General features: G+C 36.4%; 1 long non-coding RNA gene across 1 annotated transcript in view; it reads left to right on the top strand.

Moving 5' to 3' along the window:
* Nucleotides 1–3,267: 3,267 nt before the first annotated feature.
* LOC141373051 (uncharacterized) overlaps nucleotides 3,268–26,895 on the top strand; it is a 50,041-nt gene continuing 26,413 nt past the window's right edge. The window contains exon 1 of the long non-coding RNA XR_012378678.1: nucleotides 3,268–3,427. This is a non-coding gene — a long non-coding RNA (uncharacterized lncRNA). The remainder of the gene's footprint in view (nucleotides 3,428–26,895) is intronic.

The raw sequence follows: 26,895 nt of genomic DNA, 5'->3' as shown, positions 1-26,895 counted from the left end.
TTTCTTTTTAGTGCATATCTACTGGTGTTGAAGACTTCCAGCTTTTGTTTGACTGAATATGTCTTATTCTGACTTCACTTTTGAAAGACATTTTTTGGGAGGTATACAATTCTTTTATACAATTTACTTTAAAGATGTTGTCCAGGGGCGCCTGGGTGGCTCAACTGGCTAAGCGTCTGCCTACAGCTCAGGTCATGATCCTGGGGTCCTGGGAGGGAGCCCTACTTCGGGGTCCCTGCTCAAAGGGGAGTTTACTTCTTCCTGAACCCCCCCCCCCCCCGCTCATGCTCTCTCTCTCTCTCATTATTTCTCTCTCAAATAAATAAAATCTTTTAAAAAAAGTTGTTATCCATTAACCTAAGATTTTCAACATTTCTGAAATTTAGTTTTCAATTTTATTTTTGTTCTATAAAGTAACATATATTTTTTCTTTGCTTAGAAGATATTTCTCCTTGCCTCTGGTTTTCTTTGTATTTATTATGATTGATATTTGCCAGCTTTTTGTATCTCAATCTTAGGTCCATTTTTGAATTTTTTGGAAACTTTCAGACCTACCTTCTCAAAGACTACTTCAGTCTCATTCTCTCTCTATTTTTTCCCTCTTCTGGGACCTTATTTAATAATATGAAAGACCTTTTCCCTCTTCTCTTATATCTATATTTCACATTTTTTTTCTATTTGTACCATTTCCTTATCTGTGCTTTTTTTTTTAAGATTTTATTTATTTGAGAGAGAGCGCTCACAAGCACAAGCAGCTGAGCTGGGAGCCCCACGTGGGACTCAATCCCAGGACTCTGGGATCATGACCTGAGCCAAAGGCAGATGCTTAACTGGCTGAGCCACCCAGGCGCCCCTCCTTATCTGGGCTTCTATCCAGATATCTTTCTGATCTTTCAGTTTATTTATATTCTGCTCGGCTATCACTTACTTGTTAAATCTATCAAGCACTTTTTTGGGTTATTGTATTTTCTGGTTCTACAATGTGTATTTGGATTTGTTTTTGCACATTTCGATTCTCTGATGCTGTAAACGATCTTCATTTCTATTTTTTCATATTTCTCTCAATTTTGTGCACATTTCAACCATAACCCCTTGAAAGATGTGTCTACAAATTCCAAAGTGTAGAACCACTGGATAGTTTTATTTGTTTGTTTGCTTTGGCTTTAGATCACTTGGTGTTCTCTCATGCAATGGGTAAATGTTTTTGGTGAATGCCAGGGCTTATGTATAAAATTCTGTAGCCTCCGAATGTTGTTGTTCAACAGAGAGGTAAAGAGAAATTACCTTTACCTTTTGCTAGAAAAATAGAGTGACTAATCACCTTAATTCAATCGAGACCAAAATGAGTAAAAGTTGTATTATACTTTGGATGTTTCTACTCTCTGGTTCACCTCTGGTCCCAAAGCCTTCCTCCAGCTGAGCCTGGGGTGTTCAGCAACTCTGTTGTGTCTCCAAACCACACTGTGATTCAGCTCCCTCAAGTATCTATTTGTTGTCCTTTGGGTCTGAAAAACTGTTACAAGATTTTTTTTTCTCTGTTTATTAGTATCAGTGGATTCCCCAGGCAGAGTGATGCAATCCTTAGATTTCCCTCTGTTCTCAGCATTGGAAAATGCCCTGAGGGGAAGAGCCGCTGCAAGAAGAGTGTCATACCTGATTCCAGCACAACTCCTGTCTTCTTCAAATTGTATTCCATCAAGGCCTTGCTGCCTTTGAGGATCTCCGATGCCTTGAGTATATTTAATGTGTTTGTTTATTGATTTTGCATATTAACTGGCTTCTGTTGCTGTTCACTTTAAGTTAGTTGATCTGCTGCAAGATAATCCCAATCTTTTCCAAAAACAGAATTATGATGTTTTTGTGAGTTGTTCAAACCATTTAAATTATAATTTAAGTATTCTTTTACAAAAAAAAAGACTATTGTTAACTTTGAGGACACGATTTTTAGATGTCTATCTGCTATCAGAAGTATAATTCAACTATTTTTAGTTGCAAGGCCCAGCTAAAAAGTTTCAACCAAATCTGAGAAAATAACATAATTATGCAAATTTCTTGTGAAATGAGTGGCTATGTTGAAAGAAGAGTTCATCACATCCTCCTGAATAATGTGCTTTTCTTCCTAAATGCTCTTTATTCTTTCTAAAGAATAAATGAACATATTTATTTGAAAAATTTGTTAAACAGTATTTACCATCTAAAGAACCACAATTTTTAAAGAGTTCTAAAATCTATTTGAAACAACAATTTGTGTTAAATCTCTACCTCATAACATTTATAAAAATAAACTTGAGCTATTTAATATCAGGAAGTAACAAAAGCTAAATGAAAATACATTTTCATGTATGAGATAATGGTTTAAGATTTAGTGGGTTGGGGCACCTGGGTGGCTCAGTCGTTAAGCATCTGCCTTGGCTCAGGTCATGATCCCAGGGTCCTGGGATTGATCAAGCTCCCTCCTCCATGGGAAGTTTGCTTCTCTCTCTCCCACTCCCCCTGCTTGTGTTCTGTCTCTCACTGTCAAATAAATAAATAAAATCTTAAAAAAAAAAAAAGATTTAGTGGGTAAAGGTTTTCCTAAGTCAGACAGGAAATCTAGAAGCCATCACACACGAAAGTGAGAGATGCAACTATACCAATTACCCATATGCATTTCTCTTTCAACCCTTGGTGTGATAATTGTTTCATCTCTGTGCTTCTAGGGATATTTTTTTTTCCCTCTTACTGCTGACACTTGCTCCCAAAGTCACACAATTAAATTGTCTGCACCAAAACAGTAAATTCCAAAATCTTGAATCCTCTAGTAATCACTAGAAACATCACTGAAATAATTCCTTCAAACATATTGATTCAATCTTGTTTTCAGTATTCTACTACTCTGACTTTCTGGATGTTTCAAGAATGAAGGATCTGGTCTATCCTTTTTGTTTTCTTAAATGAACCCAAGGTGGGCCTCTGCCTTTCCTGAGAGCTTTAGGTAACATACCTGCCCAGTGGCACAAGACAAGAAAGATTTTGAGCCTAGAAACCTCCCAGGTACGTACCTTTTCTGAACTTTGCCAAGAGGCTGAGGACGCTCACCTCCTCACAACTGATGCAAACCAGAAGCGTAGCCAGCAGGGGATGCACAGGAACCCTGCATCCCCTAGTGCCCTGGCAGCCTGCTCTGTGCTGTAACCTTTCTCCACAGGCTACGTTGTGAACCTCACAATGACTTCAGAGGAAATTGTTAGCATCACCATTTTTCAGGTGCAGAATCTGAGGAGGAGAAGCAGGCTACTTGCCTCGAGGGACACAGATAGCAAGAGACAGATGCTGGAATTTAAAGGGACTATCACATCTGGCTGCTGCAGTCACATTTAAGGCTCCCCGTCACCACCCTCTGCCCATGGCAGGGTCGGGAGACCTCAGCCTCCAGACTCCACCGCAGGTCAGTGTGTGCACACCAGGCTTCACTTTCCTCACCGGCCAAAGGACCAAATGAGATGAGGGGAAGGGGCGTGCCTGGCGAGCCCCCACCTCTCTGACGCTGCGGCCCTCGTTGCTGTAGTTCTCCTTGGTTTGGGTCACGTGGGAAGCAGGCTTTTGGCTCTGGTATTGCAACGTGCCCCATCTGAATGGGACCAACCATGCAAGTCTGGTCTATCCCTTTTAAATACTTCTTTGTAAATAGCTTCCCTACCTTTGTGCCACAGTGCCCTATAAAAATCAACAGACGGAAATAGAACTATGCATGTTTTCTGTGTCTGCCCTGAGCATCATTCACGGAGAAAACTGCCTACCTTCTATGTGGAATTTATGTTAAACTAGTAAGCCCACTCCTCAAGTGAGCCCTCAATATTCCCAGTCTTAAAACCTTATGATCTTCCAGTAAATGTGGGCTTCTCTGCTTAAAAATTATGTTTGTATCAGTTAAGATTCTCCAGAGAAGGAGAACAACAACATATATACTTTAAATATATTTATAGGAGGGAGGGAAGGGGAAGAGAGATATTTAGGAATTGACTGATGCAATTGTAGGGTTTGGCAAATTTGAGATTTTTAAGGCAGGCCAGCAGGCTGGAAATTCAGGTAACAGTTGAGGTTGCAGTCTTGAATCCAACATCCAAAGGCAGGCCATTAAGCTGGAAACTCAAGCAGGAGTTTTATGTTTCAGGTTTGAGACACAATTCCTTCTTCTTCAGGCAAATTTGCTCTTTGGTCTTAAGACCTTCAACTGATTGAATGAGACCCACTCACTTTATGGAGGATAATGAAATTGACCATAAATATTAATCATATCTGTTTACCTTCACGGTGACATTTAACTTAGATTTGACCCAAATTGGGCACCAACCACACTGACATATAAAATTAAGCATCTCAACGTGTCTCTTATTAATTATTAATAATTGCTTTCTTATTCACTCTTACACTTACACACGCACTTATAGTTTATAATTATTGTATGCTTACTCCTATCATAGATATGATATACATGATACAGCTATAAAATCTGGAGGAATATATTAAACTGTAAATGGGGTGTTTTAATGAGAGAGAGAGAGAGAGAGAGAGAGAGAGAGATGAGAATATGCATGAAACTAAAGACTATCTGGTAACTGTAACATATTCTTAAATTGGGAGCAATATATAGTTGATTGAAAATATATTTAATATTTATATGTTATAGATACATGGCATATAATCTATAACATAATAATGCACAATATAATATATAACAACACAATATATAATATATATATTATTTTCTTTCCCCAAACAGTAATTAATAGGATTTACATTTATATTTTATATTTACATTTCCATCAAAATGAAGGAAATATTTTTTTAGAGCTAGTTAAATAATGATCTAAAATTTACTGAATGCAGCAGCTATAGTATGAATAAACAAGGATTATCAATGATTATTTTTAAAAAATATTTAAATGCATTCTGAAACAGCAATCATTTAAAAGATGATGTTGATATAATGGAATAAAATGTTTTGAAGAGAAAAAAATTACTGATCCCAGTGCTGAAATTATCTTATGTTTGGAAAGCATAAAAATAAGGTATCTTCACGAGGCTCTCTCTTTTTTTTTTAACTTTCCCTTTTAATTAGCTTCAAATTGAAAAAACAAAATTTCATTATAAAGTGGGTTAAATACAGCAGATTTATCATTAAGGGGTACAGACTGAGAGTTGTTTGTTATGCCAATCTAGAGAGTCATATATCTTGGAAACTTTAAATGGCACATTCCACCCCAAATAACTTTTAATTGTTTGACAGGTGTTTATATTTAGAATCTCCTTGTGTATATTCCCATTAGTAATCTTAAACAAATTAACTAAAACTACACTAGTTAAACCATACACACCTTGAAATATCATTGCTGAAATGAGCCACTCTTACTTTTGGGTGTGTGTTTGGTTGAAAGTCTTATGTAGCTCAGTCTTCTGTAGGCCTGGAGATGCTTAGGAAACGCGAGTTCATGAGCAAAAGGAGGGAATCTAAAATGGAACAAGACTGGGATGGCAGACAATGAACAGGATACTTGCTCTTGAAATGTGAAGGAAGAAATATACACATTTTACTTGGTTTTATATTCTTACATCACTATTCAGTCACATTGAAGAGAATATTTAATTCTACATTTTACTCTTAATGGCACTATGCATTCATTATTTCTGTTTGTACTGGTTTGAGATTTTTGTTGTACAGTTATAAGGTGAGGATAATGTAAAAACCTTTAAAAAGTATGGTCAGTGCTCTTTCCCTAAATAAGAAAAACTTTCCATGTCTGAGGAATAGAGAAGCCAGTAGAATAAGGTTTTCACTCTCATTTTAAAGGAGATGATTATAGAAGCATAATATTGAGCTAGAAGGCGGGAAATCAGACAGATTAATCTCATTACAAAAAGTCAACAGGAAGGAATAAATTACATAAACAAAACATCTGGATTATTGAAGAGAAACTAATTAACATAGGAAGAAAAAATGTGCCTGCCCTCTGAATTAGGAAGGCACATTATAAAGGGTATAATCAGAACACTGAAAATGATTGCCGGCACACTCTTGTAGCATACACATGTTCTCCCTAAGGAGACATATAATTACAACAAATTGTATTCTAAATATGTATCTGTAATTTGGCAGACATGAGTTTTCTTGTGAATTCAAACATTTTTAAGTCACAGAAATGTGTCTTTTAAAAGCTTATTTGGGGAACGATAGCTTAACATTTCAATCATTGACCAAATCACTAAGTAGTTACTAAAATAAACTATTTAACATTGTTCTTGAGAAGAGATGGAAAGCACTATTTTATACTATAACGATATGTGTTTGAATTTAGAAGTATAAAAACCAGTCACATACTTAAAGAACCCATTCACACGATGACGTGAAGATCACCAAATACTCTCTCATTTTTCTCGTCAGTTGTTAAAGCCAAGAAAAAAAGACCACAGGAAATACATCTATGTTTAAATATAATTAGGTTTATGAGTCTACTGTAGCAAGGAAAATATACCCTAGAGGAAATGAGGATGTCTCAAGAAACTTGGAATACAGAGAGCTCTTCTAGGATTTAGGATTGTGGTAGAGAATTTTAAGGAGGGATTAAGTAAAAGAGAGATGGTTTTCAGTTGGATATTGTCAAGAAATGAGGGCAATACAGTAACTAATTCTTAATAAGTTTTACCTATAAAACAAGAGGCTAAAAGGGTGGCTGTTGAATTTGGTTAGTCAGAAAAGGAGCTATTTAGTTATTTTTGTGGTTACTAAGTGGCCTTCTGTCTGTCATACTGTGAATATGATTCTGATGTAGACTTTTCTGAGTTTCACAGTTTGGTTTCCAACAATGTTATTGTTTGCTAAGAAAAATCCAAATCACCAAAATTTAATTCTGGCTGACTACCTTGTATTTCTGTAAATGTGTCCTAGCTGTTTTGATATTAACATTTACATAAATATTAGAACCAATTTTTCAGTTCCTACTAAATTTAATTAAAATATATTGGTTGTATAGATTAATGTGAACTGACATCTCTACATTATTAATTCCTGAAATTAATAAACATGATATATATCAATAATGGTTAAAAGTTTTCTGTATTGGTATAATTCAACAATGGTTAATAGTCTGTTTTACACATCTTTTGTCAGATTTATTTCTAGATTTTTGATATTTTAATGTCACTGCTCAGCGATATAATAAAGCAGTACATCTAAGTGAGCAACACCAAGATAAAGAAGTAATATGGTACCAAAACTTGGAACCACCAAATTATTTTTTTTTGTTTTTTTTTCAAGTTTTTATTTAAATTCCAATTAGTTAACATATAGTGTAATATTAGTTTCAGGAGTAGAATTTAGTGATTCATCACTTACATATCATTTTTCTTCTTTTAAGATTATTTATTTATTTATTTGAGAGAGAGAGAGAGAGAGAGAGAGGCAGAGGGAGAAGCAGACTCTCCACTGAGCAGGAGCCTGATGTAAGCCTCGATCCTAGGACTCTGAGATCATGACCTGAGCCAAAGGCAGATGCTTAACCGACCGAGCCACCCAGATACCCCTTACATATCATTTTCATTCATTATCTTATATTTTGTTCTCATATTAAGTAATGCCCTCACATTTATTCATACTTATTTGGTGTTCTCTATACTTTTACCAAATGTAACACACATTGTGTTTTTATGTAGATTTTTTTCTTTTTTTTTTTTAATTTTCATTGCTTTTAGTTTGCAGTTACACTGTATCCATTTTACTCTTGAGGCATAAGTGGATTGTTTTCATTTTGGGGATATTATAAATAATGCTGTTATTGTACTTGATGTGTATTTCTCTGGACACACCTGTGCATGCATATCTGTTGAGTATACAGGCAGGGGTGGAATCTCTCTGCCATTACAGATGCTTATCTTTATTTCAAGCAGATAATGCCAACTGGCTGTCCTCACAGGTTGTGTACTTCTACATTCCTCTTTTAACTGTGAGTTTTCCAATTTCTTCACAACTTCCCCAACTCTAGGTCCTGCAGTTGTGGGGGAAGGCATTGATTTAGGTCTCCTTGTTGACTACTAAGATTGAGAGTACTGCTGTATGCTTATTGATCATTTGATTATCTTCTTATGGTGGCATGAAGTTCTCTTTAATTTAGTCAATCTACCAGGCTTTTCACTTACAATTAGTATTTTATTTAAGAAACTCATCTGCTATGAGATAAAATATTCAACTATATCATACACGAAAACTCTATTGCCTTAACTTTTACATTAGGTTTGTAATCTAATGGGCTTAAATTTTTGTGTATGATATAGGGTATAGACAAAATTTCTTTATTTTCCATGTGACTGTCCAATTGACCCACTCTGTTTTTTGAAGATAATGTCATTAACCACTCTTCCCTAATGCATATTTATGTTTATTTTTTCATAAATCAGATATGCAGTCATCTATTTTTGGACTGTATTTTACCCTAATGGTCTTTCTGCCTGTTCTTGTACCAAATCTATACTATCTTATTGGCTAACACTTTATAAGAACTTTTGATATTTAGTTAGATTAGTAATTCCATCTTGTTCTGTATAATTGTCTTGGCTATTCTTTATACTTCACATTGACACATAATTTGTAGAATCTATTGTCCATTTTAACACACAAACACATAAAAAGCCTTCCACAAGGCCCGCCTGGGTGATGCCATTGGTTAAGCATCTGACTCTTGATTTCAGCTCAGGTTGTGATCTCAGGGTTGTGGGGTTGGCTGGCCTTGGTCTCTGCACTGAGCATGGAGTCTGCTTGGGACTCTCACGCCCTCTCCCTCTGTTCCCTCCCCTTACCTCAAATAAATAAATAAATCCCTTTTTTTTTTTAGATTTTATTTATTTATCTGGGAGAGGGAGCACACACAAGTGAGGGGAGGGAGGAGCTGAGGGAGAGGGAGAAGCAGACTCCCCACTGAGCAGGGAGCCTACCTGGGGGCTCCATCCCAGGACCCTGAGGTCATGACATGAGCCGAAGGCAGACACTTAACCGACTGAGCCCCTCAGGTGCCCCAATAAATAATTCTTTAAAAAGAGAAAGAAAAGGACTTCCATGAATATCATTGCATTTCCCTGGTTTTGTAAATCTGTCTAGAACAAGTTAAAGTTTTTGTAACTTGAGTGCTCTAAGCTGTGGGCATGGTATATTCCTCCATTATTTAGATCTTCTTAGAGATCTTTTAATAGTATTTTGAAAATTTCTATGAAAAATCATACACATGTTAAGTTATACTTATTCTTATAATTTGACATGTTTTACTCCTATTTAAAATGGTGTATTTTAAATTTTAGTTTTCTAAATCTTCATTACTATTGTTTAAAATAAAATTTAGGACCTTCTTAAAACAAATTTCTAGCTCTTTTCCCCGTGTCCATCGTATACCTGCAATCAGTCATCCTGGACATTTTTTAATGGATATGGCAATGGAACACTGTGAAATGAAAAATGCACCAATTAGCAAGTGCTTTACATCAGGCCTCTGATGATGTTACTATTGACAAGTTCCTACTGGGCAAAGCAAATCACTCAGAAGAGCCCTCCCACTTTCTGAGCCAAGCAGATTTTAAGTATCAGTGCTTGGTGAAATTGATCTACCTGAATTCACTTTCTGGCCACAATTTCTTATGTTTTTCCCATTTGTGGTATATGTTAACACCGTAAATATCTCATCAAATCATAGCACTGAACTTGGAGTCTAAGGTCTTGTGATGTACATTTGGTCCAGAGGAAGCACCATGTGTCCTGTTCCTCTTAATCTGGATAGTTATGAATTTAAGAGACCAGTTCTCTGTGTCTCACACACCCAAAATGCAATGGGCAGTAAGGGAGAGGGTCATTTATCAGCACTCCAGTTGAATGGGGGGAAAATGGGAGACAGCTATTGTCACTGGCCCAGAGATGTTCTGTAGTCCAGCAGGAACATTTGGCAAATACCCAAACTATGGGAGCAAGGAATGTTAGTTTGGTTTGGCCTCTTGGAAATGGATTCTCCAGTCTATTTTTCTTCATAACCTTTGCTTCTGTTCTCTGGGAAATCCCTTTTTACCCTTCTTGGCCACTTTTGAATAGAGCAGTGAGTTCTATACTCTTTAAGCAGTGTTCTCAGCATGTTTCCAGCCTGGAGAAATTCAGAGGCTGAAGGTACATTTCTATCTTGAAACTTTTAGTCCTTTTTCATCCAAGGTGGATGAACATTTGCTAATACAGTACCCGTGAAATGTGTTTCTGATAAATCTGAATTCAGTCTATTCCAAGTGTCAACAGCCACATTCACAAACTTTTAAAGTCGTGCCTCTCCTTATCTATCTATCTAACCATTGCTACTCTTGAGGTGCTGCTGGAGACAATGCCCTCAAGTCTCTAGAAACCCTTTGCCTGGCAGCACGTAGCACTTTAACTTTTCCCATGGTGTTGACAAAGGAACTTACAGCCATGCCTTCAATATGGGCTTTTCCCCCAGATTGTATCTTGCTTTGAGGAGTCTTTTTTTGTTGAAAGGGACTAGAGATAAGAAAATTTTATTTTCCAACCTGGAGAGGTTTGAGCTCTTTTTATTTCTTCTACATGTTACTTGCAATTTCTCCCATTCTCTCTAGTTTTTCTCTTTTCTTCTAGTAATTTATATTCATTTAGTAAAATCCATATACTATGTCAATATTCTTCTCAGAAATATCACTGCTCCAATTTGAAAGTTCATTAGGTACATTTTGTTCTATCCTTCAAGGTACCACAAATATCAATCTTATCCTTTTTTTTCACAACTCCATCATAGGGTTACAAGTTTTCCAGCATTCTGTAACAGTTCTCTCACCACTTCTTTAGTTCCTGTAAGTGGGTCTCTTCACTACTTTGCCAGATTCTGCTAGTGACCTGGTCTCAAAACCCAAAACTCAAAGTTTTTCATTTTTATTTTTCCAGCAACACCACACTCCTATAATAAATTTCTGCCTGCGATAGCCTATAGCAATCCCCCTCAAAACTCCTTCTCCCCAAAACGTATGTATTTGTTTCTATGTCAGCAGTTCTCAAATTGTGCTCCAAGGTCTTTTGGAATCCCTAAGTTCCTCTAGGGTCTGGAATGTCAAAATTATTTTTACCATTATTCTAAAATATCACTTTCCCTTTTCACTCACAAATGCTCAGTAGAATTTTTCAGAGGTCACATGAAATGTGATGATATACTTTTTCTAAATGTTAAAGGAATGTTTAACTGTGTATTCTTGTTTTTTCTCATAATTTTCTAAGTGAGTGAGTTCAGAGTATAAATATGGCATTTTCAGAGACTAATTCAGTTTGCCCTCAGTATTTTCTGTGTTCAGTATTTTGTGCCTTTATTAAATGTGTTTGGTTATATTTACTATAAACTCTGAAACCTTATTATGGTCCAAAATTTGGAATTTTTAAATCCCCCAATTTCCCATGTAATACAACATGAATTAAGTATGCTTCCCCTCCCCCCCACTCCTTTGGTCTTGAAATGTTATAGTATTTTAAAACATTTAAAAATATTTAAAATTTACCTAAAACTAATGTTATCTTAAAATTTAATAATCTAATGTTCCAATGCTCTTGATAATCTCAGTCTCTTGTTCAACTTTAGTCCATTCCTGTTTCTCTACTATCCTTTGTTCAAGACAACAGGTCCATGGAGAAATACTTCATGTTTCTGAATTCCAGTTCTTCTCAGGGAAAACAACCCAAACCATCCAAAAACAACTTAGTTTTTTTTTTTTAATTTATTTTTTTAATTTTTTTAAAGATTTTTTATTTATTTATTTATTTATTTTTAAAAGTTTTTTTTATTTGACAGAGAGACACAGCGAGAGAGGGAACACAAGCAGGGAGAGTGGGAGAGGGAGAAGCAGGCTTCCCGTGGAGCAGAGAGCCCGATGCGCGGCTTGATCCCAGGACCCTGGGATCCTAACCTGAGCTGAAGGCAGACACTTAATGACTGAGCCACCCAGGCACCCCTAAAAACAACTTAATTTTAATATCCCTTTACCTTAGTCCACCTTTTAAATATGAGATTGAGAAATACTTCATATTGATAATGGATATATTGACAGAAATGTTTTTGTCACCTATTTTTTTGGGAAAAGCTAAAATCACCTGAAAGCAATTTTTAGTTAATTATTAAGGCTTTTATAGCTAAAACTTTCAACTTTATTTTCCATTTTCTTTAAGTAGCACCTACTTTTGTATCTTTATGGAATATATACAAAAGATAGAATGGCAAGAAATAGAAATATAAAAGCCAAAATATATTACTCTCCACATGGAAAATGTGTTTGGTTGATTCCATCTATTAAATTTTATCCTAGTATATTTGAAAATGGATAAGACATTATTTGCTTTTAAAATATGCCCATCAAAGATTCTGAGAAGAATAAATCTTTGACTAATGGACACCAAATTAAACATACTTATTATTTCACTATATGCCACTATAATAATGCTGTTAGGTTTTACTTTATGATTTCCCCATAAAAATCTCAAAATACTCTGCAACTCTAAATACAGTATACAAATGATATTGAAGTTTTGTTATATAAATTTTATAAGATTTATGACATGGAAATTACCTGAAAATATTTCTTATTTTTAAAAACTTAATATGTATTTGGGTGTCAGAATTTGCTCATAAAGAATGTTTATAACCAGAGGTCGTTCATGTCAGTTTTCTCTTCAGCTCATTCTTTAATCCATGCCCCTCTCTACTTGTATCTTCTGAGCCAAGTAAATGTGATCTCCCACCTCATCCAGTGTAGTGCCCTGATAACCAGTTTTCCTGAATCTATTCTTACTCTCTTCGAGTCCTTCTCTACATATGAGAGTGATATTTTGAAACTGCAATTTTGTTCATTTCATTGTCTCCATTTCTCAAAATTTTCTTTAAATAATATATATAAATATTAATCAAAATTAGATTGGCCCAATATAACTGTAAGTATAGCAATGTCTAAAAAATAAAATATATTTTTTCATAAAATAAATTTTGAAGTAAAACTGTCAGGGCTGATTCATTAACTCTATGGTGTCATCAAGAAACCAGGCTCTTGTTTTTTTACTCTACCATTTTCATTTACTGAGTGCCTTTCACAAAACCACCTCATAATACAAATGGCTGATACAGCACCAGCAACTGTATCCATATTCTTGGAAGTTTGTAGAAGAAAATGTATTCCTCACAGCTGATTCAGATTCTTCTAAGTAGGCTTTCTACATTTTGTACAAATACTTTATCTTACTGTGATTGACTAGAATTTAGTCACATTAATACTTCATGTTGCAAGAGAGGCTGGGTGAATTCTTTAATCTGTTTTGTTACAATATAAGAAGGGATAATTGGTAGGCAATTAATGATGACCAATACAGTTTCCTTTTTTTTCCTTATAATAAAATTAAAATCTCCACTATGGCTTGTGAAACCCTGGATGCTCTAGATCTTACATCATCTCACACATCATTCCTCTAGTATCTCTCTGTGTTGAAACTGTGTTGGCCTTCCTTCAGATCTCAAAGATGGCACAATAGCTCCTAACACATCATTTTCCAACTATTTCTTTAAAATACTTACCTCCACTTAAAAAAAAAAAATCCTACTTAGGAAACAGCTGAACACATTGCTCAGGAGAGTTCCTTGATACTTCCCCTTACATAATTAACTCTCCTTGTTGGTTATTCCCAAGGCATGCATTTTCTTTTTAACACATTTTATTTTAATTACCTATACATAATTTTTATGATTATTTGATCAAAGAGGTATTGATTGTTATCAGAGCAAAAATTATATTTTATGGTCATAATTGTTTATCTGGGGTTAATTAGATTGCTTGTACTTCAGAAATCTGATAACTAATTGATTGGATGAAAGGCTGAGAAAACAAACAGAGCTTGATATAATATTAACAGAGTGAGTTACTATTTTTTTGGCAGATTATATTTTTTTAAGGTTAATAGGCCTGTTTTCCTAATAATGGGGAAAGACTATTGTTATTTTACTCTTCTCAAATCCTAATGGAATTACCAAAAAAATAAAAATAAAATAAAAAATAAAACTTTTATGTTCTATGAAAGATACCTGACAAGCACTTTGTATCCTTTTATTTAAATTCAATTAGCCAACATATAATACATAATTAGTCTCAGATGTAGAGTTCAATAATTCATCAGTTGCCTATGACACCCAATGCTCATCACATCACACGCCCTCCTTAATGCCTGTCACCCAATTACCCCATCCTACCACCCACTTCCCATCCAGCAACCCTCAGTTTGTTTCCTATAGTTAAAAGTCTCTCATGTTTTGTCTCCCTCTCTGATGACTTCCCATTCAGTTTTCCCTCCCTTCCCCTATGATTCTTTACACTATTTCTTTATAACCATATGATAACTGTCTTTTCCTGATTGACTTATTTTGCTCATCAATATACCCTCCAGTTCCATCCATGTCAATGTAAATGGTAAGTATTCATCCTTCCTGGTGGCTGAGTTATATTCCATTGTGTGTGTGTGTGTGTGTGTATATATATATATATATATCACATCTTCTTCATACATTCATCTGTCGATGGACATCTTGGCTCTTTCCACACTTTGGCTATTGTGGACAATGCTGCTATGAACACTGGGGGTGCAGGTGCCTCTTCGGATCAATACATTTGTACCTTTGGGGTAAATACTTAATAGTACAATTGCTGCATCATAGGGTATCTCTACTTTTAACTTCTTGAGGAACCTTCACACTGTTTTCCAGAGTGGCTATACTAGCTAGCATTCCTACCAACAGTGTGAGAGGGTTCCCCTTTCTCCACATCATCACCAACATTTGTTGTTTCCTGACTTGTTAATTTTAGCCATTCTGACTGGTGTGAGGTGGTATCTCATTGTGGTTTTGATTTGTATTTCCCTGATGCCAAGTAATGTGGAGCATTTTTTGATGTGTCTATTGACCATTTGTATGTCTTCTTTGGAGAAATGTCTGTTCATGTCTTCTGCCCATTTCTTGATTGGATTATTTGTTCTTTGGGTATTGAGTTTGATAAGTTCTTTATAGATCTTGGATACCAGCCCTTTACCTGATATGTCATTTTCAAATATCTTCTCCCATTTCATAGGTTGCCTTTTAGTTTTGTTGACCATTTGCTTTGCTCTGTAGAAGCTTTTTATCTTGAGGAGGTCCCAATAGTTCACTTTTGCTTTTGTTTCCCTTGCCTTGGAGACTTGTCTAATAAGAAGTTGCTGTGTCCCAAGTGGAGGACGTTGCTCCCTGTGTTCTCTTCTAGGATTTTGATGGATTCCTGTCTCACATTTAGGTTTTTCATTCATTTTAAGTTTATCTTTGTTTATTATGTAAGAAAATGGTCCAGTTTCTTTTTTCAACATTCCTCCTGCTATCTGGGGTCTTTTCTGGTTCCATACAAATTTTAGGATTATTTGTTCCAGCTCTGTGAAAAATATCATTGGTATTTTGATAAGGATTGCATTGACTGTATAGATTTCTATAGGTAGTATAACCATTTTAACAATATTTATTCTTCCAATCCATGAGCATGGAATGTTTTTCCATTTCTTTGTATTTTCCTCAATTTCTTTCATAAGAATTCTGTAGTTTTTATAGTAGAGATCCTCTACCTCTTTGGTTAGGTTTATTCCTAGGTATCTTATGGTTTGGGGCACAATTGTAAATGGGATCGATTCCTTAATTTCTCTTTCTTCTGTCTTATTGTTAGTGTAAAGAAATGCAACTGATTTCTGTGCATTGATTTTATATCCTGCCACATTGCTGAATTCTTGTATGAGTTCTAGGAATTTTGAGGTGGTGTCTTTTGGCTTTTCCACATAGAATATCATGTCATCTCTTTAAAAAAAGGGGGGGTGCCTGGGTGGCTCAATAGTTAAGCATCTGCCTTTGGCTCAGGTCATGATCCCAGGGTCCTGGGATCGAGCCCCACATCAGGCTCCGTGCTTGGCAGGAGGCCCACTTCTCCCTCTCCCACTCCCCCTGCTTGTGTTCCCTCTCTCACTGTCTCTCTGTCAAATAAATAAATAAAATCTTAAAAAAAAAGAATATCATGTCATCTGTGAAGAGAGAGAGTTTGACTTCTTTGCCAATTTGAAGGCCTTTATTTCTTTTTGTTGTCTGATTGCTGAAGCTAGGATTTCTAGGATTATGTTGAACAATAGCGGTGAGAGTGGGCATCCTGACCTTAGGGGAAAAAGGTCCTTGAGAATGATATTCACTGTAGGCTTTTCATAGATGGCTTTTATGATATTGATGTATGTTCCCTTTAGCCCTACACTGTGGAGAGATAATCAAGAAAGGATGCTGTACTTTGTCAAATGCTTTTTCTGCATCAGTTGAGAGAATCATATGGTTCTTTTTTTTAAATTTTTTTTGTTATGTTAATCACCATACATTACATCATTAGTTCTTGAGAATCATATGGTTCTTATCCTTTCTTTTATTAATGTCATGTATCAGGTTGATTGATTTGCAAATGTTGAGCTGGCATTGCAGCCCAGGAACAAATCCCACTTGGTCTTGGTGAAAATCTTTTTAATGTACTGTTGGATCCTATTGGCTAGGATGTTAGTGAGAATTTTGGCATCCATGTTCATCAGGGATATTGGCCTGTAAGTCTCCTTCTTGGTGGGGTTTTTGATTTTGGATTCAAGGTAATGCTGGCCTCATAGAATGAGTTTGGAAGTTTTCCTTCCATTTCTATTTTTTGAAAAGCTTCAGAAATTCTTTTTTTTTTTTTTTTAAGATTTTATTTATTTATTTGGGAGAGATATTTGAGAGAGAGAGAGAATGAGAGATAGAAAGCACGAGAAGGAAGAGGGTCAGAGGGAGAAGCAGACTCCCTGCTGAGCAGGGAGCCTGATGCGGGACTCGATCCCGGGACTCCAGGATCATGACCTGAGCCGAAGGCAGTCGCTTAACCAACTGAGCCACCCAGGCGCCCAGCTTCAGAAATTCTTATTTAAATGTTTGGTACAATTCCCCTGGGAAGCCATCCAACCCTGGACTCTTGTTTGTCGGGAGATTTTAATTACTGCTTCAATTTCCTTGCTGGTTATAGGTCCATTCAGGTTTTCTATTTCTTCCTGGTTCAGTTTTGATAGTTTACACGTATCCAGGAATGCATCCATTTCTTTAAGATTGCCTAATTTGTTGGCATATAATTGCTCATAATATGTTCTCATAATTGTTTTTATTTCTTCAATGTTGGTTGCAATCTCTCCTCTTTCATTCATGATTTTGTTAATTTGGGTCCTTTCTCTCTCTCTCTCTCTCTCTCTCTTTTTTGATAAGTCTGGCTAGTAGTTTATTGATCTTATTAATTTTTTCAAAGAACCAGCTTCTAGTTTCATTGATCTGTTCTTTGGGCTCTCTCTTCACTTACAGGATCCTCTTTAATATTTCTTGCAGGCCTAGTGTAGCGATCACAAACTCTTTTAGTTTCTGTTTGTCCTGTGCTCTTTATCTCTCCTTCCATTCTGAATGACAGCCTTGCTGAATAAAGTATTCTTGGCTGCATATTTTTCTTATTTAATACACTGAATATATCATACCAGCCTTTTCTGGCCTCCCAGGATAGGTCTGGTGCTTCCTGCCAGTCTAATGTTCTTACCCCTGTAGGTTAGGAACCTCTTGTCTTGAGCTGCTTTTAGAATTTTCTCTTTATATCTGAAATTTGCAACCTTCGCTATTATATGTCAGGGTTTTGATGGATATTTGTTGATTTTGTGGACTTGAATGCCTGTTTACTTCTCCAGATTAGGGAAGTTCTCATCTACGATTTGCTCTAATATACCTTCTGTCCCTCTCTCTCTTTCTTCTTCCTCTGGGACCCCAAAAATTCTAATATTGTTTTGCTTTATGTTGTCACTGATTTCTCGAAGCCTCCCCTCATGGTCCATTAGTTGTTTTTCTCTCTTTTCCTCAGCTTCCTTCCTTTCCATCAACTTGTCTTCTATGTCACTTATTCTCTTCTGCCTCATTTACTCTTGCTGTTACAGTATCCATCTTAGAGTGCATCTCAGTGAAAGCATGTTTAATTTCACCCTAATTAGATTTTATGTCTGCACTAAGAGATTCTCTGGTGTATTTTATGTTTTTCTGAAGCCCAGCTAGTAACTTTATAGTTGTTATCCTGAATTACAGCTCTGACGTTTTACTTATATCTGTATCAATTAGATCTATGGCAGAGAGTATTACCTCTTATTCTTTCCTTTGTTGTGAATTCCTCCTTCTAGTCATTTTGCCCGGAGGATAATACATGAATGAGAGAACAAAATCAAAAATATCAACCATGACCCAAGCAAAATACACACTAGACAAATCTGAAGAGGTCAGAAACCAAAAAAGAAATGAAGAAGAAAAAAAGCGGCGGGGGGAGAGAATTTTGTCCCAGGTGGACAAAACAGGATGACCCACTTGGTCCTGGGTGTATTTTCATCTGTTTGGTAGAAGACACTAAATCCCAGAATTGTAAAGAAAACAAAACTTATATATATATACAAAAATAAAATTGAATACAGTGAAAGGAAGCCAACAATATATCAAAAAGTGTAAATGTAAATATTAAAGTTAAAAAAAGCCTTAAAAACAAAGAGTTGATAAAATAAAATACTAATTGAAAAGGGGGGAAAAAAGAAAAAATAAAAGGAAAATTTTAACTGAAAGATAGAAGAATCATGAGAAAAAACCTTTAATTCTATATACTATTTTCCTCTAGCGTAAGAGGTTTTCAGTTCTGTGTACTCAGTAAACTTTGTATTCCCCTGATATTCCAGCTGGTATTCTGGCTCAGGAGCCTTCTGTGCTGATTCTCAGGTGTCTTTACCTGGGTGGAGTTGAACCACCCTTTGCCAGGGAGCTGGGCTCAGTGTAAGCTGCTTTGGGTTGTACTATGTGGCTTTTGTTCCCTGAAGGCTTTCTCTGCCACTTTAGAGGATGAAAATAAACATGGCCACACCCTGATCTCCAGCCCCAGAGCTCAAAGATCACAGCCCCCTCACTTCAGTAAACCTTCAGGGAAAAGCAGTCTTCACTTTTGTGTGCACCAAACTCCGCAAACGCCTGCGGTGTGCACCTGAGCTGATCCTCCCAGGGGAGGGAGGAGGGTCACTGTGGACCTGCTGCTTGCAGGGCCCTGCAGGGAGAGGGTCGCCTGGTCATGTCCACACCCTCACTGCCCTTCCCAGGGGAAGGATGAGGGTTGCCACGTTTTTGCCCTTTGCGGGGTCCCCATACTGAAAGAGGATGCCTGATTGTGCTGGGGTTCAAAGTTTATGGCAAACTGAGGTGAGAGCCCACTCCCTGGCTCACTGACCCTAACTGGGTTCCCTGCTCCAATGCTTGGGACCTCTGCTGGCTCAAGCACCCCCCATTCTTTCTGTGACCCTGGGGATCCTGAGACCACACTCTCTCACCTAGAATTCTGTTCCACTTCACCACCTGAGCACCTCTGAAGCAGGGATGTCTCTCCGTGGAGCAGACTTCTAAAGGTTCCAGTTTTGCACTCCAGGGCTATATCACTTCCCCACAGCTGGCTAACAGAGGCTCCCTCCCTCCACCATTTATCTTTTGACATATACACTCTGATTCCCTTCTCTGCACCTCCTAGCTTGCAAAAAGTGGTTGCTTTTCTATTTGTAGAATTCCAGCAATTCTTTGCTTACATCTAAGGTTGAATTCACAGGTTTTCAGAATGATTTGATAGTTATCTAGCTAAATTCAAGGGACCAGATGAAACAAGGTCCCCTACTCTTCTGCCATCTTGCCTCTGTCTCCTAACAGACACTTAAAAGTGTGAATCAAAATGAGGGAAACTGTCAAAAGAAGTAGAAGCAGTATCCTTCCTTGAATACTGAATGTTAAAGGTTTTGGGAAAATAAGCAGCTAGACATTTTTAAAGATAGGGAATAATCATAAAAAAAAACCTCACATTTTTTTGTATAGTAAATTTTTAAAATGAATACCAATGAAAACAATTTTAAAATTAGAATTATAAAAAGGGAACACATGAAGATTTCAGACAAATACCTTATGGTTTAAAAAAATACAGATGATATCTTTAAAAAATACCTTAAAATGAGTTAAATCTGCTGATGAAGACTTAAAAATCCACAATGGTAATGACAACAAAAGAAATATAAATAAATAGAAATCAGTAAAATAAACAGAAGAGAAAAATCAAAATGTTGCAGAGATTAAAAACATGAAGTCTTGCAACATATTTATCTTTTTTTTTTTTTTTTTATTTATTTATTTGACAGAGAGAGACACAGCGAGAGGGGGAACACAAGCAGGGGGAGTGGGAGAGGGAGAAGCAGGCTTCCCCGCGGAGCGGAGAGCCCGATGCGGGGCTCGATCCCAGGACCCTGGGAACATGACCCGAGCTGAAGGCAGACGCTTAACGACTGAGCCACCCAGGCGCCCCACAACATATTTATCTTTTAAAAGAAAATTCAGTAAATGTTTAGAAATTTTGGCAAATGACATAAAATAAAACATAAAATAAAAGCAATTAAATTGTTTGAAAGAATATGCATAGTAAGGATTCAGACTTGGAAAACCTAACTACAAAATAATTAGTAAAAGAGAAGGCTAAAAAGAAAAAGAAAGTGGAAAAAAGATAAGAATAACTAAAACACAAAATTACTCTAAGATATAATATCAAATGTGTCTCAAAAGAAAAAAGATTTTAATCTTGTGATGAAAAGGGCACAGCAACCATGGATAAATTTTAGACTGAATGATTCAAACAAATCCTATTATGTTAGAAAACCTCATGTGTACAAGATGACTTGACCATTTTCCTGTTGTTCTATTCTACCAACTGCAAATCATCTAATGACAAACTCTCAGAGGATGAAGAGCTGCTTGTTCAGGAAGGCAGGGCCGAAATGTTCAAACTAGGTTATTTCCACTACTTCTACTCCTGCTGTCACACCCCAAATGATTACATGTTTGTCAAAACAACAAATCCCCAGATATTGGGGCAAATAGCATCTGGGGCATCTAAGACTCATAGATTGGTTATCTGTAGAAATTCTGATAGACAGTTAAATGTGGAGACAAGGACAGTGATAAATAGGTTACACATTAGAACCCCAGGAGCACAACATCCTGACATTGTGGCTTCCAAGATCCTGGTGCTAACAGACCAAAGGCCATAGGTGCAGAACATGCACTCTTCTCTTCCATCTCTGCCCCAGGGTAATCCCTAGACTCATTATAATGTATGTGCATTGTGGTTATAGCCTCCACCCTAATGGGAAAGTGTGCTATAATGGTTCTGCACAAACCTTGTAGAGTCAAAAACTTCCCCTCTCAATCTGTGGGAGGAGTCTCCCAAATGATTGGAAGTAGCCTCCATTAGAGACCACCCTACTATACAACACAGTTCCTCCTGGCCCAGAAAGACCCAATAAATATCCTATCCCAAAACAACCTAGGGGTTGGAACCTGCCCACTCCTTTAGAGAGTGCACTATGTTTTTGTTTGTTTGTTTTGCTTTTTAAAAAAGATTTTATTTAATCATTTGGCTGACAGAGAGAGGGAGAGAGAGAGAGCACAAGCAGGGGGAGCAGCAGGCAGAGGGAAAGGGAGAAGCAGGTTTTCTGCTGAGCAGGGATCCTGATGCAAGGCTTCATGAGGGGTTTGATGCGGGGCTGGATCCCAGGGTCCTGAGATCATGACCTGAGCCAAAGGCAGATCCTTAACCAACAGAGCCAACCAGGTGCCCCTAGAGAGTGTACTACTGTTTTAATAAGTTTGTCAGTTTGCACCACTCTCTAATTCTTTATTGTGTTGGTATCAAGAGCTGAGACACAATGTTTTCATGCTGACAATCCTTTGTCCCACATTGTGCCATAATTATTTTGTACTAATGAATTTGGAAGCACAGAATAAGACAGGATATTTTGCCACTCTGGGTTAAATGAGATGGACTTGTATTAACAACCCTACAGTAAAGGCCAGCCTGCAGAGAATGTTGAAGAGAAAACTTGGTCACCTGAATCATGGAGTGAATCATAGAGTCACCATCCCATAAAGGGTATCTTCTGGTCTATACCTAGGCTTCTAGTTTCAAAGGGAAACTAAAAATATAACATCATATTTACCCAGGGTTCTAATATAAAGGATTACAAATACAGAAAGGCTTTTACTTTGTGCCTTAAGAAAGAACTGATGCTTTGAAGAATGGTATACAACAAAGCCATAAACAAAAGGAAGAAAGGAAAAATGAGAGAAGAAAGGAAGGAACAAAGCAAGAAAAAATTTTAAAAAGCACAGGGAGGGAAAGAAAGAAAGAGGAAAGAAAGAAGGAAGGAAGGGGAAAGAAAGAAAGAAAGGAGAGAGAGAGAAAGAAAGAAGAAAGAAAAAAGAAAGAAAGAAAAAGAAAGAAAGGAAGGAAGGAAGAAAGAAAAAAAAAGAAAGGAAGGAAGGAAGGAAGAAAGAAAAAGAAAGAAAGAAAGAAAAAGAAAGAAAGAAAGAAAGAAAGAAAGAAAAAGGGAGGGAGAGAAAAAAACTAAACATGGAATTACATCTTAATTAGATTTGTGAAAGCCACCAGGAAACATTTGAGGTTAAGATGTATGTTATCTTGTTTTTATATGAGATTAGTGAAGTATATTTTTGTTATGACTATCAATGTAAGCAGTAATCAGTAAAGGAGAAGATAACTATGCAATAGTTTATAAATTAGCATGGGTAAATAGGATTGAGTAATAACTTCCTCAAAATGACAAAATAAGGAACTTGAATACAATTTGATCAACCTACCAAAAAATAAAAAGAAATCATGAAATAGAATTTACAGTAAACCAAATTATATTAGAAACATATAATTTTTAACTAGAATTAGAAAAAATGTGAGAGGAATGGGTTTTTACAGAGATAGATTGTACTAACATGCAAAACTTGGTTATATAATTTTATTTAAAAACTTAGAAAGAGGGATAGGTAAAAAATAAGAGTTACTAGAAAATGTAACTAAAAAGAAAGGGAAACACATAACAATTAAGTAAATAATTGATGTTTTCGAGATAAAATTTACTTACAAAAAATAAACCTAAGGAAGACACATGTAATATAAAGATAAGAAGGGTATTATAGGAAGAAGATACATCAAATATAAAACAGTATGCATGCACCAACACACATAGAAAATAATTAAATAAAGTTCCTTAGAAATGGAAGAACTTCTAGAATTATAAAATTATAAGAGGATGTTTAATCAATTTCAGTATCACAAAGTTGTGATAAAATGAAAAAATAAAGAAGAGACTTAATGCTTTGATTGATATGGAGATTTAGTAGGTATTCAGAGTATACTGTTTTGTAAACAATATGCATTTTTCACACATACATAGAACACTTTAACTAAAACTGAGCTTGTTACACAGACATAAAGGGAACAATGTAAAGAAGGAGCCTATTTGACAGTGCCTACTAATCCAACCCGAGCATATGAAACTACCACAGAGCAGATACTCTCCTAGCCATTGAATGTATTAAATGCTAATACTTGCAACAATTCTATGAGACAGGTACTCTTATCCGCATTCATGAATTAGAGAGCTGAGAGAGGTTCAGTGGCCTACCTACGCACACGCAGTCTGCCAGTGGTAAAACTACAGCTCAGAGCTAAGTAGTTATACTCCAAAGACTTTACTCTAACCCCTATGTTAAACTGAATAGTAAGAGGCTGGGCTATGTCTGCATATTTTCTTCTGGGATTACTATAACAAATCATTTTTTTTGTGAGAGCCTGTTACTCTTCAGTAAAACTCTTGTCCTCCTTTTCTTACTGGGTGCACAGGTAGAATGCATCTTTTCAGTCTCTTTTGCATAAGTTGTGCCATTGTTCTTTTATTTCCCCAATGAGTTGTGTCATTTTGATTGAATTCTGGCTAATGGCATGTGAGTGGAAGTAGTTGTGTCTATTTCAGGTCAGTCATGAATACCTCCCACTTGGCCCTCACCTGCTTTGAACACTTGCTGACTTCAAGAATCCCAAGGATCTACCAGAGATCAGCCCTGGATTGAAGGATTCTAGTCCCAGAAGGATTGCATAGTGCAGGGCCTCAGGGCAATTTGACTTCTTCTAAAAAATAAATTTTTATTGTGTTAAGTCACTGAAATTTGGGAGTATTGCTAATTGTGATAGCAGTTAGCTTCCCATAACAAATACAATCTCCCTGAGGTATTTTATTCTAGTGAAATTCCTTCCATGTGGAAGGACATTTTAAGAACGGAAAATTATGTTCTCTTCAAGCATTCTACAGCTTTTTCTAATCCAAGCCTACTGAACTTAATCATTTTAGGCATGATCAACCAGCAATGTGGCTGTCTTCCTCAGAGGAATCTAGCAATCTATTAGAGAGTCATTTAAGATATGTTCAAGAAGAGGTTTGTCAATATCACCCACTGCTCCTCTATGTTTCGTCCTAAGACTACTTATGATTAATACAAATGCTTCTGAAATTATATTAGAATAATGTGATAGCTAGCATTTTTTTCTCCAAGTCATTGTATGTCCAAAGTCAAAATTTTACATCTTTCAATTTCCCATCCAAAATTTTTTAAACCACTTTGTCCAGTATAGTCTAGCAAAGGATCTGCAAAACATCAAATTATAATGTTAGAATATTCCAGTAATAACATGTCAACCACAGGACACTTTATTTTTTAAAAAAACCTAATCAAATTCCTGGGGAAAAGAGTCTAAAAACTCAATTATCTTGCAGATGAATATATAATAATGTCAAACATGAAGGAATCAAAATCTGAAACCAATGCTTAACCATATTTGAGTTAAAAAGGATAAAGAAATTTGAGTGCATTATAATTTTACCTTCTGCTTGGCCTTATCTTTTAAAAAAGTTCTTGTCAACTAGGAGGAATCAAGTCTTTCAGAAGATGCTTCTGGGCTATTTCCTCTGGGAATACATATAGTTCTCTCTAAATCTTAGCAGTTGACTTATTTTAGTTAAAAGTGTCTGATAAGTCTTTTTTTTTTTAAGATTCCATTTATTTATTTGACAGAGAAGAGAGCACAAGCTGGGGGGAACAGTAGAGGATGAGGGAGAAGCAGGCTCCCCACCAAGCAGGGAGCCCGATGTGGGGCTCGATCCCAGGATCCTGGGATCATGACCTGAGCTGAAGGCAGACACTTAACCATCTGAGCCACCCAGGCACCCCAAAAGTGTCTGATAAGTCTTATGTTTTAAAGAGCTCAGAGAATTAATAAGACACACTTGATTTTTTCAGCTCTGACACCACCCCCTCCCAATGTAGAAAATAAGTCAGTTTGCAACCCCTACTGCAGTAATCCAAAGTAAACTCCTCCAGTCCAAAAAAAAAAAAAAAGTTAACCCAGAATTCCAACCTAGTGTTAACCCAATAGGTTCCAATGACTCAGACTCTGAAAGGAGAAGGCAGACCAGAGGGGAAAAAAGTCAGGATTTGCCAGTGTGAACTCAAAGTCAACTAGCAGAAATCTCTAAGAAAGTACTTAATTTTGATATTACAGATTTTTAAACAGTGGGGTGTGGATGCATGCTCTATATGTATGCCCTCTCTTCCCTCAGAGGCTAGAGACATTGCCATTTTCTCCCAAGTTTTAGAAATGAATAATAATAGTTGTTCCAGTCAAAATATTTTCTTTGAGTGGTTTTTATTTCCATTAAGTATATTAAAATTCTTATTTTTTTTATTTCCTCTTTGTACTCCATATTTTTGCAATCCCCATTATAAATTGTGGGCTTTCGATAACGGCATCATTTCTACACCTAACTGTGAAACATATGTGTTTATTCCTGTGCTATAGTGGTTTCCTCCTCTCTCTGGCCAGGAGTTTGGTTAGCATTAAGATTACCTTTATGTTGTAGATGCCAAACAATACAGAGAGCATAGCCTGTTACTGTCGAGTCTGTGAATTCAGTTAGCTTCATCCAAATTTCCCTTCTTGGCCCAAACACAATGGAATTTGAACAACCAAAGATGCCTACGTAGGCTCACAATAAAATTTTCAATAATTTCCCTGTGTTCTTTAGCATAGAAAATTCAGCTGTTTTGAAGTTTAAAGGCAACAATTATGTCCTGCCAACTCATACCTAAAATGACCTGAGTCAGGCTGAACCTCATCTACAATATTAAGCCAAATTTTTTCCACGTAGTTCAGGGTCAGCAGCCTGAGAGCTAGATAATCTATGTCTGCTCAAAATTCATGCTTGTTAAAAATACTTGTCTTTGCTGAGGTCAATGCCATTGACTTTTGCATCTTAGGTTTTTGCAACCCAAACTTCTGTGGTTTGCTTGCTGGACACTGACCATTCTGCATTTCTGAGGCTTCCATATGGCCAATTTTTGACTAGTTCCACATGGTTTTTGCCTTGGATGTCTTCCTCAGTTCTTTCATTGTTGGCCAGAAGCGAACACTGGGTGTGGGTTTGGTGCCCCTAATCTGCCCTGCATAAGTTGTTCAAGATTCAATTGTGTATGTGTGTGTGTGTTTGTGTGTGTGTATCACACATTCATATATCTATATCTGTGTCTATCTATCATCTATCTATCATCTATCTATATTCCTATTTTACAGGTGAAAATGTAAAATTCCTAGATGTTCACTAATGTCCTCAATATCCACAGCTGGTAACTAGAGAAGCTTGCAGACTTAAATCTATGTCTCTTTTATTCCAAAGGTCATGATCTTTCCACTCTCCAACTTTTGATCAGAAAATCCAGAAATAGGCATGTCAATACTTATATGCTAGAAAATTTTAGACCAGGTATATTTAAAATGAAAAATAAGGATTAGTATAATAAACCCACATTAACCATC

Source organism: Callorhinus ursinus, unplaced genomic scaffold (assembly GCF_003265705.2).
Source record: "Callorhinus ursinus isolate GAN/ISIS: 27379988/994484 unplaced genomic scaffold, GSC_fseal_2.0 scaffold7, whole genome shotgun sequence".
Lineage (NCBI taxonomy): Eukaryota > Metazoa > Chordata > Mammalia > Carnivora > Otariidae > Callorhinus > Callorhinus ursinus.
The sequence above is the reverse complement of the archived record's forward strand: the minus strand, read 5'-3'. Positions and strand labels throughout refer to the sequence as shown.